The sequence below is a fragment of the Giraffa tippelskirchi genome, chromosome 13, assembly GCF_054371585.1.
Source record: "Giraffa tippelskirchi isolate mGirTip1 chromosome 13, T2T-mGirTip1v1.2.pri, whole genome shotgun sequence".
Lineage (NCBI taxonomy): Eukaryota > Metazoa > Chordata > Mammalia > Artiodactyla > Giraffidae > Giraffa > Giraffa tippelskirchi.
The window spans coordinates 24,172,700-24,186,153 of record NC_137287.1 but is presented as its reverse complement, the minus strand read 5'-3'; the positions used below and the strand labels follow the sequence as shown (position 1 = coordinate 24,186,153).

At 44.2% G+C, this 13,454-nt stretch overlaps 1 protein-coding gene and 1 non-coding gene across 6 annotated transcripts in view; both read left to right on the top strand.

Moving 5' to 3' along the window:
* IQCK (IQ motif containing K) overlaps positions 1-13,454 on the top strand; it is a 141,617-nt gene that overhangs the window by 125,647 nt on the left and 2,516 nt on the right. The gene's annotated exons all lie outside the window — the stretch shown is intronic.
* TRNAW-CCA (transfer RNA tryptophan (anticodon CCA)) lies at positions 4,547-4,618 on the top strand. The gene has a single exon. It is a non-coding gene; the product is annotated as a tRNA-Trp (tRNA).

Genomic DNA, 13,454 nt, shown 5'->3' with positions numbered 1-13,454 from the left:
AAAATAAAAGTTTTGGGAAGATGAAATTATGAAGTTGCCTGAAAAATGGCAGAAGGCAATAGAACAAAACAGTAAATATGTTGTTCAGTAAAGTTCTGGTGAAAATGAAAAATGTGTTTTTTATTTTTTACTTGAAAACCAAAGAAACTTTTTAACCAAGCCAATAGATCATTCTAAATTAAGTCTCACCATCCAGAGATGATTGCTATTAAAATGTCATCTTTCTTTTTTAAAAATAACTTTAGATATAATTCAGGGGCTTCCTTGATGGCTCAGATGGTAAAGAATCTGCCTGTAATGCAAGAGACCCAGGTTCAATCCTGAGTTGGGAAGGTACCCTGGAGAAGGGAATGGCTACCCACTCCAGTATTCTTGACTGGAGAATTCTGGCAAGCTCTAGGACAGAGGATCCTCATGGGCTACAGTCTCTGGGGTCGAAAAGAGTCAGACGTGACTTAGCAACTAACACACAACACAGATATAATTCATGTATCATACAATTCAGTGATTTTTAGTATAATTCACAGAATTTGCAACCATTACTACAATCAATTTCAGCACATCTTCATCACCCCCAAAGGAAACCCTACTCCACTTAACCATAGTCCTGCAAGACTCCCATTCTTCCCAGCCCCAGACAACCACTAACGGACTTTCTATCTCTATAGATTTGCCCTTGTGACAGGCTTCTTCACTTTGCACATTGTCCTCAAGCTTCATCCATGTAGTAACACATATTAATACATCATTTCTCTTTATGGCTTGATTACATGGCTGCGAAATACTGTAGACTGGGGGACTCAAACAGCAGACATCTTTCTCCCCACAGTTCTGGAGGCTGGATTTCCAAGATCAAGGTGCCAGCATGACTGGGTCTGGTGAGAGCTCTCCTGGCTTGCAGAAGCTGCCTTCTAGCTGTGTACCTGCATAGTGTAGGGAGAGTTCTGGTATCTTCTCCTCTTCTTATAAGGGTACCTGTTCTTTCAGTTAACATCTTATGACCTTATTTAACTTTAATCACCTCCTTAAAAGCCCTATCTTCAATTCAGTAACGTGGGGGATTAGGGCTTCAACATGTGAATCTGAGGAGGACAAAACTCATGTTTCCAAATAGTATTCCAGTATATGGACGTAACATACCTTTGCACCCATTTATCAGTGGCCAGAAATCTGAATTTTTTCCATATTTTGGCTTTTATGAGTAATGCTGCTATAAACATTCATGTACAAGATTTTATGTGGACATATGTTTTCATTTCTCTTGGGTGTATAACTAGGAGTGGAATTGCTGGGTCATATGGTAACTCTAGATTCAATTGGTTGAGGAACTGCCAGATTATTTTCACAGTGGTTGCACCATTTTATATTCCCACCAGCAATGGATCAGGGTTCCAGTTTTGCACATCCTCACCAATACATGCTGTTAACTGTGTGTTGTATTATAGTCATCCTTGTGGATGTGAAGTGGTATCTCAGTGTGGTTTGAATTATGTTTTCCTCATGCCTAATTGTGGAAAATTCTTAAAGAGATGGGAATACCAGAACACGTGACCTGCCTCCTGAGAAATCTGTAGGCAGGTCAAGAAGCAACAGTTAGAACTGGACATGGAACAGCGGACTAGTTCCAAATTGGGAAAGGAGTACATCAAGGCTGTATATTGTCACCCTGCTTATTTAACTTATATGCAGAGTACATCATGTGAAATGCCAGGCTGGATGAAGCACATACTGGAATCAAGATTGCTGGGAGAAATATCAACAACCTCAGATATGCAGATGACATCACCCTAATGGCAGAAAGAAAAGAGGAAGAGAAGAGCTCTTGATGAAGGTGGAAGAGGAGAGTGAAAAACCTGGCTTAAAACTCAACATTCAAAAAACAAAGATCATGGCATCTGGTCCCATCACTTCATGGCAAATAGATGGGAAAACAATGGAAACAGTGACAGATTTAATTTTCTTGGGCTCCAAAATCATTGCAGATGGTGACTGCAGCCATGAAATTAAAAGATGCTTGCTCCTTGGAAGAAAAGGCTATGACAAACCTAGACAGCATATTAAAAAGCAGAGACATTACATTGCCAACAAAGGTCTGTTTAGTCAAAGCTATGGTTTTTCCAGTAGTCATGTATGGATGTGAGAGTTGGACCATAAAGAAGGCTGAGCATCAAAGAATCGATGCTTTTGAACTGTGGTGTTGGAGAAGACTGTTGAGAGTCCCTTGGACTGCAAGGAGATCCAACCAGTCCATCCTAAAGGAGATCAGTCCTGGGTATTCATTGGAAGGACTGATGCTGAAGCTGAAACTCCAATACTTTGGCCACCTGATGTGAAGAGCTGACTCATTTGAAAAGACCCTGATGCTGGGAAAGATTGAGGGCAGGAGGAGACGGGGACAACAGAGGATGAGATGGTTGGATGGTATCACCGACTCAATGAACATGAGTTTGGGTGGGCTCCGGGAATTGGTGATGGACAGGGAGGCCTGGCGTGCTGCAGCTCATGGGGTCACAAAGGGTCAGACACGACTGAGCGACTGAACTGAACTGATGCTGAGCAAGACTGAAGGCAGGAGGAGAAGGGGACAACAGGGGATGAGATGGTTGGATGGCATCACTGACTCAATGGACATGAGTTTGAGCAAGCTCTGGAAGATGGTGATGCATAGGGAAGCCTGGCGTGCTGCAGTCCATGGGGTTGCAAAGAGTTGAACACGACTGAGCGACTGAACAATAACAACATGCCTAATGAAATGATTGAGTGTCTTTTCAGGTATTTATTGGCTGTTTGTGTAGCTTCTTTGGAGAAATGTCTATTCAGATCCTCCACCTTTTTAAATTAGATTGTCTTTTGTTGAATAGTAAGGATTTTTTATGTGTTTTATTTTTTTAATTAAAAAACCTTTTTGGCTGTGCTGCTTCTTTGTTGCGGCCTACGGGTTTTCTCTGATTGTGACACAAGGGCTTTTTATTGCAGTGTGTGGGCTTCTCTAGTTGTGCAGCACAGGCTCTAGAGCACAAAGGCTCTAAGTCTATACCAGTGAGATAATTCACAGCACCTGTTTCATGTATCTCTGCTTTTTTCACCTAAGTTTATATGGTAGACCTATCCCCCTATATTATAAAGTTGTTTTACATCATTAGCTACTTAATTTAATTATTTTCTAATTGGACACTTCTTTCTCAGTTTCACCATTATAACTATTGCTGCCATGGGTGCCTTCATTCCTAAGAGTTTAATTTCATTTGTGCAGCTATTGAAGATATTTTTGCATATTGAAAACTTGAATCTTTTAATTCAGACTTTGAGATGATTTTCTTAAAAGCAGTAGAACAGGGACAGGCAAGTGAGGTGTCAAATCCCACATTTGCACCTTAGGAAAGTCACTTGCCTTTCAGAGCCTCAGTGTTCTCATCTGAAAAATGGAGATAATGATACCTTCAGAGAGTTGTTTTCAGGATTAAAGACCATATAGGGATATATGTGCTTGCACATATTGTAAGAACTCAATAAATAGTACTTATAATGGTTATCATTATTTTCACCATTATTGTTGTTATTGATGCGAGCAGTATTCAATTTGCAACAGGCAGTGGGAACAGAGGAGTACACATGTGAGGAAATGGTGGGGGGCCGTGCAGGTCTTTCCTATCCGCCTGGGAACTGCAATCAGAATAAGTAGACATGAAATGTTTTCTCACCTCAGCCAAACAGAAGTGTTTTGGTATCACACACCAGATAAGTGTCCACACTCCTGAATCTTTGTATGTATCTAAGATCAGTTTCTTTGGGTCATTTCCCAGCAACAGCTGTGAGAGGGTTTAACCCAATTCATGTAACTGTTGAAGATATTGTTTGCATATTGAAAACACTTATCTTTCAGTTGAAACATAGATTAGCTCCAAGAGAGCATGGCTCTGTCTGGCACGTTCGTCATTTTATGTCTTGCATCAACAAACACACGATAGGTGCTGGCAGAGGAACGTAAGAAGGGAGGCAGCAGGCCCCCAGGTTACGTTTTGTTATATGTTGCCTAGAAAACCAGAAAACTAGCCATCTGAATCCCGGGAAGAACCGTCATTTATTAAGCACCTATCGCATCTGCTGTGTGCCAGGCACTCTTCTGGTGGATTTGTGTATGTAATCTCAGTTAAGATTTTTAAATATCAAGATGACCTTGCGCAATATGATCCACAAAACCCCCAGTTTTTATAGGTGAGGAAACAAGCGTCGAGAGGGGTAGTGACTAGGCCAAGGGCATGCTGGTAGTAAGAGCTGGAACCTGGATGCAAATACTTCAAATGCTTGCCTCTCCGATACTAAAGTCTGGGTATCCCCCTTGAACTGGAGCGTCCTTTACGTTGCTGGTAAGCATGTGTTCCTTTCGACAGTCTGGAGGGAGGCTGAGAGAGAAAGGCCTGGGGGCTTCCAATTGACTGAGCGCCTGCTCTGGGTGCAGGACTGGACCTGCCCGACGCTGGAGGTTCAGTGGCAAACAGAAGCCAACACTTTGCTCTCCTGTAAACTTAAGCTTAGGATTAGGACTTCCCTGGTGGCTCAGAGGTTAAAGCGTCTGCCTCCAATGCAGGAGACCCGGGTTCGATCCCTGGGTCGGGAAGATCCCCTGGAGAAGGCAATGGCACCCCACTCCAGTATTCTTGCCTGGAGAATCCCATGGACGGAGGAGCCTGGTGGGCTACAGTCCATGGGGTCGCAAAGAGTTGGGCACGACTGAGCGACTTCACTCACTCAAACTTAAGCTGATTGGGGAAGCTGGATGCTATTCCAATAATCACATGAATCCTTGATTACAGACTGTGACCAGTGCTCTGAAGAAGTTCTGAGGCATCAGATGGATGCCTTGAGAGACTTTAGCAGGAGGTTTGAATAGGTTCCCCTAGTAATTAACTAGACATGAGTGGCAGTGAGGGCTTTCAGATGAGGAAAGGATGGAGGCAAAGACCTTGAGCCTGGAAGGGGGACTGAAAGAAGGCTTGAGTGATGAAAGCAGGTGCGAGGTGATGGGGAGCTGGGAGAGAGCAGTGGCCTCAGGGGCCTGGTTAAGGACTTTGGACTTGATCCTAGGGGCAGCAGGCAGCATGTAAAGGGCTTTAGCAGGGCAGTGGCATCATCAGATGGACTTGATAGAAGGATGAGCATGGCTGGAGGTCAGGGCTGGATCGGATGACCTGGTGGCAGTGGAATTGGACAGAAGTGGATGGGTTTAGGAGATGTTTAGAGGGTGAAAATGACATAGGTGATATGAGCGATCCTTTCTAAAAAGTAGCTTTATTTAGGAGTCAGTATGTTTCTCTCTAAGGTCAGGGTTTGAGAATATTTGATTTTTTCTTTTCAGTACACCAGAGAGCTTCCTTTTAGAACTCTGTGCTGAAACTCTGGGAATGCTACTTCCCACCTCCTTCTTTTAAGGTTTGATAAAACTGTCTTCATAGCCCTGGATGTTTCTTGACTAGAGCTGTGTCAGCCCAGGGTTCTGGACTAACCACCAGATAATAAGTGAATACTGTCATGGTGCCTAAGTACGGACTGAAATAGTTTCTCAGTTAGTTATTAACGTGTTATACTTACAGAGGAGCTGTGTAAAAATAAACTGGAGGATCTGTTTCCATTTCACTTAAAGACAGCATTCAATATACAGAGCTTCTGCCAGTCTGAACTGGATGAGAACTGTTTATACCCCAAGCTCATTCAGAATGCCTTGGATATTTCTAAAGGTTCAGTCTTGGCGGCGGCAGCTGAGAATGCAGAGATAAATAAAAAAGTCATGCGACACGGCTGACAGGGTTCGTCTGTGTTCATTCACACCCCGGACTCATTAGGCTTTTGAAGATGCAGAATTTCGAAGGACAGCCTACTACATAGGGGCTGTTTAAACTGCTGTGCTAAATCTCCAGTCTTGATAACTTCAAAATGGAACTACCTTTGTAAGTTCTGATGTAGAAAGGAAGTGCTAATTGATATATAAATACATATGAGTAACACAGAAGCTCACCTACATAATTTAAAGAAACTTTGTTTAAATATTTATTTTCCAGTTTTTCTAAAGTCACTGCATTGTTGTTGTTCAGTCGCCCAGTCGGGTCCTACTCTTTGCGACCCCACGGACTGTAGCGCGCCAGGCCTCCTTGTTCCTCTCCATCTCCCGGAGTTTGCCTGGAGTGTGTGTTACCTGTATAATTAAGAAATAATTTTATTGAGCATCAGCCATGTGCCAGGCGGGTTCCATCTCATTTCACCCTTTGCACTCTATCACTGGCCCCATTTTACAAGTGAGGGAGCTGGAGCTTCAGAGAGGTTAAGAGACTTGCTCAGGTGACTCAGTTGGTAAACGATGGTGGGATTCAAAGCCAGGTCCCCTGGTTTCAGAAGCTGTGCCCCGAACAACTAAGCTGTGCTCCGATGGCCCCATTCCTTCCCCTGTTGGAGCCTCAGTTTCTGTTATTTATGAAAAACAAGTGTTTTATTGGTGGTCTCCCTTTCCAGAAATCAAGATCCTTTCCAGGGTCAAAACTTGATATTGAGATACTGTCTCAAGATAACTAATATTGTCACTTCCAGCACCAAATATTTCCACTAAAAATGCTGCCTTCCAGGAGACTTCGTCCTGAGTTTACACTGTTTACAAGTCAACACCAGTAATTACTACACATTCAAGACTGTCCACCCCAGTCCCTTGCGGCTTCCAAGTTGGCTCAACTTTCCTCAAAAATAACACAACCCAACATCTGGCATCATTAGGAAAGGGAGGGAAACGTACCAGAGTACTCACATTACCCTCTGCATGTCAACATCTTCCAGTGGGGACATGTGGAGGTTTTTTTTTCACATTTTTTTCTGTATTTTTCAGACTTTCTATAATGACTGTGAACTGCTTTTATAATCAAAAACTAATCTTATTTTAAAAATTCAGTCCAGTAAAACAGAAAAGAAATAGAACCTTGGTAATATATATTGTACAGTCCCCTGCCTTCCTAACTGGAAAGTCTGGAACATGACTTTAAGCTCTGTTGGATGATTCTGGGTCATGATCAGGGGCCCAAGTTCTTACTCTGCACTGGTATGAATGGTGGTTAAGACCATGGATTTTGGACTCAGATAGACCAGGCTTAGAGTCCTGGCAGGGCCATTTGTTTTAGCTCTGTGACCTTGGGCAAGTTGCTTAGTGTCTCTGGGCCTTAATTTTCTCATCAGTAAATGGACATAATGCTAGAAATCTATCTCCCAGAGTGACTAGGAATATTAAGTGAGGTGATAAATTTGTGTAAAGCCTGAACATAATGTCTAGCATTCACTAAACGCAAATTTTTTAATTAATTCTGTGATATTGTTAATAATCTGTTGCAAGTGTGCAAGCCCTCAGGGACTGCCGAGGCACCTCAGACTCAGCCCTGGATCTGAATGAAAAAGTCCTCAGATTCTGGTGCCTATTCTCTTCCTCCCTGTTTTCCTATTTTGTTTTATTTTTTGTTGAGGTGAAATTCAGCAGGGTGTACTGATTCTTAGCGTACAGCGCCATGAACTCGTCTGCATGTACATACCACATAACAGCACCCAGATGGTTGAAGAATGGGCCCCACCTTCCAGGGGCCTCTCTTAGGCCCCCACCCAGACAGCAGCTGATCCCAAGGCAAACTGGATTTGGATTTCTGTGGAAAGGTTTTGCTTATTGTCAAACTTCATATAAATGGAAACTCAATATGGACTCTGTGTCTGGTTTCTTTTGCTGGACATTACATCTGGGAGACTCAACCAAATTGTTGAGGGCAGCAGTAGTTTGCTCTTTTTCCCTAAAACTGTAGTATTCTTTCCCTTGAATATCATCACAGTTTGTGTATCACTTATTGATAGACAGTTGAGATGTATCCAGCTTTTACGAACATTCTAACCCGCGTCTCCTGCATTGCAGGCAGATTCTTTACCGTCTGAGCCACCAGGGAAGCCCATATATTTTTTGGTGGGTGTAAATACTCACTTCAGTTGAGGGTTAGCCAGGAGTGGAATTGATGGGCCTGAGAGTGTATAAATAATATTTAATTTGGCAAGATACTTTCAAATAGTTTGCTAAAGTGGTGGGACTGTTTCCCATCCCCACTAGCGATGCCTGAGCATTAAGTTGTCCTGCATCCTTGTCAACAGTTAGTGTGATGAGTCATTTTCATTGTAATCATTCTGGTGGGTGTGTAGTGGCTGGCCCACTGTGGACCCTCATGTTTTCATGTACTTATCAGTCACTGGGACACTGTGTGTGTGTGTGTGTGTGTGTGTGTGTGTGTGTGTGTGTGTGTGTGTGTGTGTGTTAGTGGTTCAGTCGTGTCCAACTCTTTGCAACCCCATGGGCTGTAACCTGCTAGCCTCCTCTGTCCATGGAATTCTCCAGTCAAGAATACTGGAGTGGGTTGCCATTCCCTTCTCCAGGGAATCTTCCCGACCCAAGGATTGAACCTGGGTCTCCTGCATTGCAGGCAGATTCTTAACTGTCTGAGCCACCAGGGAAGCCCATTGGGAAACTAATTCATTTCTAAATTCAGTTATGCTCTGAGAATTACTCAGCTCACCAGTATGATGCTTTAAGAATGGGCACACAAGCTCTGAGAGATGTCTCAGAGATTCCCCTGTGACTAATACACCAGAGTTTGGGGAACATATTCCAAAACATCTACACTGGCTTCTTCTGCTTACTTTCAAGTCCTTGACTGTGTTTGATAGCTGAACTTGAAGATAAATAACCTTCAAACGAGTGACATGAGTTTTAATGATGCTAAGTGAACTCTTTAGCAGCACTTCAGCTTGTATTTCTACAGGCCACTCAGGGGAGAAGAAGTCACATTTGTTGAGTACCTACTACATATCAGTTCCTGCACCAGGCACTTTAGGTACATTATCTCCCTAATCTTCCTAAGGACTCTGTGAGGGCAAGCTTACTTCACTTACTTCAAATGAGGAAATGAGGCTGGGACTGGGTCACCCAGCTATTAAATGGAAGAGCCAGGATTTGAACACTGGGTCTACTTGTCTCCAAAATCTTCCCTTCTGTGAACAAGCAAACTGTTCATAGCATACATTTCATTAATATTTTTTGAATGGTCACTTCTACTAAGGCTTCCATGGAGACTCAGTTGGTAAAGAATCTGTCTGCAATGTTGGGGACCCAGGTTCAGTCCCTGGGTTGGGAAGATCCCTTGGAGAAGGAAATGGCAACGCACTTCAGTAATCTTGCCTTGGAAATCCCATGAACAGAGGAGCCTAGTAGGCTACAGTCCATGGGGTTGCAAGAGCTGGACACGACTTAGCAACTAAACCACCATCACCACTCTACCAAGGCAACTCCACCCTGGGTAAAGCTCTCCCTGGGGGTCTCCCAACATCCTAACACCGAGTCTGCTGATACCAGGAGGCCAGCACTGCCCCCCCTCCAGACTCCCCAGCCCCTGACCCCTCCTCCTCCTTTCCTCTCCCCACCTCTGCGCTCTGCCTGATTGCAGTAACACCATGTACCTGCTGATGCTCTGACAGTCTGTTTTTCTTCTGTCTGGTATATTTTCTGATAATTTTTTTAGAAAAATTTTACCAATAGTATAGCAATGCATGTATATTGTAGACATTTGGGAAAACAAAAATTCACCCATTTTTTTGAATCATTTTATCTATGTTTAGTTTTTTTGTTTGTTTGTTTTTGTTGTTTAGACAGTTAAAAAGCTGGGCTACAACTTAGTTATGAATGTAACTTTTTTAACAGGGCAGTCACATTTAAAGGATGTACTATGAATAGCTCACTCAGGGACAAACGTAAACTACAAGTCACTTGTTTTAATTTTTTTTCACTTGTTTTTTAAAAAAATTTTTTTTCAGAAAGGCAAGAGGGAAAACTGGGGCAGAAATGACTGAGTGGAAGAAACTAAATTGTACTTTACTTTCAGAGGAATCAGCTCGGTTGGCTTTCAACACCACCAGACAGAAGCCACAGTGTCCCCTCTGGAGACATTGTTAACTTTGGGAATGGAGCAAGAAATTTGCATAATCAAAATGTACAGGAATTTTATAAATTCCACTGTATTTTGCCCCTGGCTTGTCTCCCTGTTCCTTTATACTTTGCAGAAGCACATTTGTTATGGCAGCCTCCTGTTTTATGAAGTTTATAAATTATCAGATACCTATTCATTCCCCAGGGGTTGGGCATTGCGGTTGTTCTTAAACTGTCTCTGCAGGAAGTGAATCTTTATTACAGAAATCATCTCCTTAGGCAGAGACCAAGACCCTGAAGAGGGTAAGGGCATGAATGCAGGAGCCAGGGAGCCCACAGTGTGACCCCAGGCCCCTCATGTAACCTGCATGCCTCCATTTCCTCATCTGTATGATCACTGGGAAAAGAATAGCATGTACCTCACTGCTCCTTTGTATGCACAAAGGGCCCAATGAGCACCATAGAAGTGCTGTTTTATTATTTACCTGAAATCCTAAAAACTGAGTGCTAACCGGATTAAAAAAACAAAATTTTAATCCTTATACTCATACTTCTGACTTGAGAGTATGAACCAGTCTCCACTTTGTAACCTCAGGGCCCATCTCTGCGATGGATGCACATTTACTGAAGCAGCTTCTCTCTTTGGTTTGTAAGCATCTCTGTGCTGTATTGTGTACTGTGCTTAGTCGCTCAGTTGTGTCCGACTCGTCGCAACCCTATGGACTGTATCCTGCCAGGCTCCTCTGTCGACGGGATTCTCCAGGCAAGAATACTGGAGTGGGTTGCTGTGCGCTCCTCCAGGGGATCTTTCCCATCCAGGGATCGAACCCAGGTCTCCCACATTGCAGGCAGATTTTTTACTGAGCCACCAGGGAAGCCCATGAATACTGGAGTGGGTAGCCCATCCCTTCTCCAGGGGATCTTCCTGACCCAGGAATCGAACTGGGCTCTCCTGCATTGCAGGTGGATTCTTTACCAGCTGAGCTACCAGGGAAGCATCTTTAATTCCCTGTTAATTTTCCTGCCTCTCCCTCTAGACTGTGAGCTCCTTGAGGTCAGAGACTGGGCCCTGAAAATAGTAATGGCTAATGTGCAGTGCGTGCTTCTGTGGATCCGACTCAGTACTGAGTGAGCACTTTGCGGGTCTTGTCTCGACTGCCTCTCCCAGGCCCTTAGGAGGCAGGGCACCTCTCAAACGTGGGCCCTCAGAAAACAGGCACGGAGTGATGGCTGAGCGATACCGTACTCTTTCCCAAACTTGTCACATCCAGAAGGATCACTCAAAGCACAGTGGTGGGGATCGGTCCTGATTCCCAGGTCTCACTCTCTGAGATTCTAATTGTCAAGGTCTGGGACCCTTTGCACAGAGGCCACACATGGGCAACAGTGAATGAGCAGCTGGGTGACCCCCGTGGTCCCTGAATTTCCTCCCTGTGTCTTAGGCAGCTTCTCTAACCACGTCTGGGCTTCTCAGCTCTGTGACTGGCTGGAACCGGAGAGTGTGGGGGGGCGATCGAGAGGCGGAGAGTGTAAGCGGGTCTCATTTATATGCGAGGCCTTTCTTGTCACACTTCCTTTGACTGAAGCTGAAGGGCTGGCGCATCACCCCGGGATTTTCCACTCTCTCAAGCCCTTCCGGAACTGGCTGCTCACCAGCCTGCCAAGGGGGGACAAGGACAGCGCAGGGGCACGGAGGCAGCCGTCCGTTCGTGATGGAAGCCAACCTCAATGATGTCTCTAAACTAAGGTGGAAACTGGGATCTCTCATCTCCCCGCCTGCTCCTCCCCGCTGCCTCCTCCCTTCCTCTGTCCTTCTTCCGAATAACCTATCTGTGCAAGGTTCTGTTCTGTCAAGACCAGGAGGAGAAGAACCACTAGGGAGAGGTTTTATGTTTCTTAATTTTTTAGCGAAGTCATCCTCGAACATGGTTCCCCTGGTTACGGGTATATAGGATAAAGCAGGAGGCTGAATGAGCATCAGCGCTGTCACCGTCTTCTTTGGCAGTCACTTTGAGCTCTCAGCTGTCTCTCTGGGTGGTTAAGGGTAAGCTAGGGTTGGGAGGCATTTAGACACTATCTCCTGGTTTCCTGCTGTGACACATGAGAATCAGCTCGCTTCCATCCCATTCCCGCCCTCCCAAAAGACTTAAATTGCTCCTTTCCATTCCTTTATTAGTTGACTTTGTAATTTCAAGTAATACACTGCCATCTTTTTACCGTTTATTTGAGGGGGGAGACATATACATATAGTAGCTACCATAAAACACATATAACTTATAAAGCAAATACTCATGTAACCATCATCCCAGTTAAGGAAGGGGAACTCTGTGGACACTTTTAAGGCTCCCTTCCCCCCCACGAAGGCACTCACCCTAACTTCAGTGATGATCATTACCTTGCTTTTCTTTAGCGTTCTTCTCATCTTTATATGTATCCCTTAACATTCAGATGTGTTAAAAGTAGGGTCACACTATGCATGTTATTCTGTGCCTTGCACCTTTCCTTCAATACTGTAAGCTAACACAGGCTGACATGAGTAGTTGTGGTTCATTCAGGTTCACTGCTGTATTTTCACCGTTCCAGTAAATCAGCATTTATTGATGCAGTCAGCTGGTGATGGACTTTTGGGCTGTTTCCAGTTTTCTGCTGTCATGAACATCCTCCTTCATGTGTGCCAGTACACGTGAGCAAGGGCTTCTCCAGGGCCTAGATAAAGGCGTGGAATCACTGCATTGTGGGGAATGTACACACTGTTTCACTTTAAAATGTCAGTTTTCCAGTGTGTTTGCACCAATGGACAGTCCCTACCTCCAGAGATTCTGACTTGATTGGCCGGCGTGAGAGTGTTCTGAGTTCCAGGTGATTCCATCACGAGTCTTCACAACACCTTTACTTCCAGCCCATCAACTCAAGTTAGTGTCTTGACACTCCAACTTGGAAGGAGTGTCCCTAGCATCCCTTTTGACTCTTCTCCCTCAAGATTTTTGTATAATTATCTGAAAGAGAGAAGAGCTTTACCCAGGCAAGGTCAAAATGTAGAGTTGGGGAAGAGCATCTCAAGGCATGACAGGACTGGTTAAAATCCTGGGACAAAGGAAAGGCATGCAAGTGAACTTTTCTAGCAGGGTTGAGGAATTAAAGAAAACCCAAGGGCTGGAAACTCCACCTGTCAGCCAATTCCTCCTTCCTCCCATGCTACCAGTAGCCTTACATGTCTGTCTGCCACTTGCAGGCCAGAGAGAATGTCATTCATATGGCTTATATATTGAGACATTCAGACTCCTGTGAACTGCTCTGAGGGTCTTTGTAGTCATGTTTCCTTAAAGAAACCACGGTTTGGGTTTCTTGACCCTGCCTGAATCTTAGCAATATACAAGAGCTTTGAATGAATACTGATGCCCAGGCTCCAGACCAATTACATCAGAATGTCTGGGGAGAGACCTAGGTACCAACAGGCTTCAGAAGCTACCCA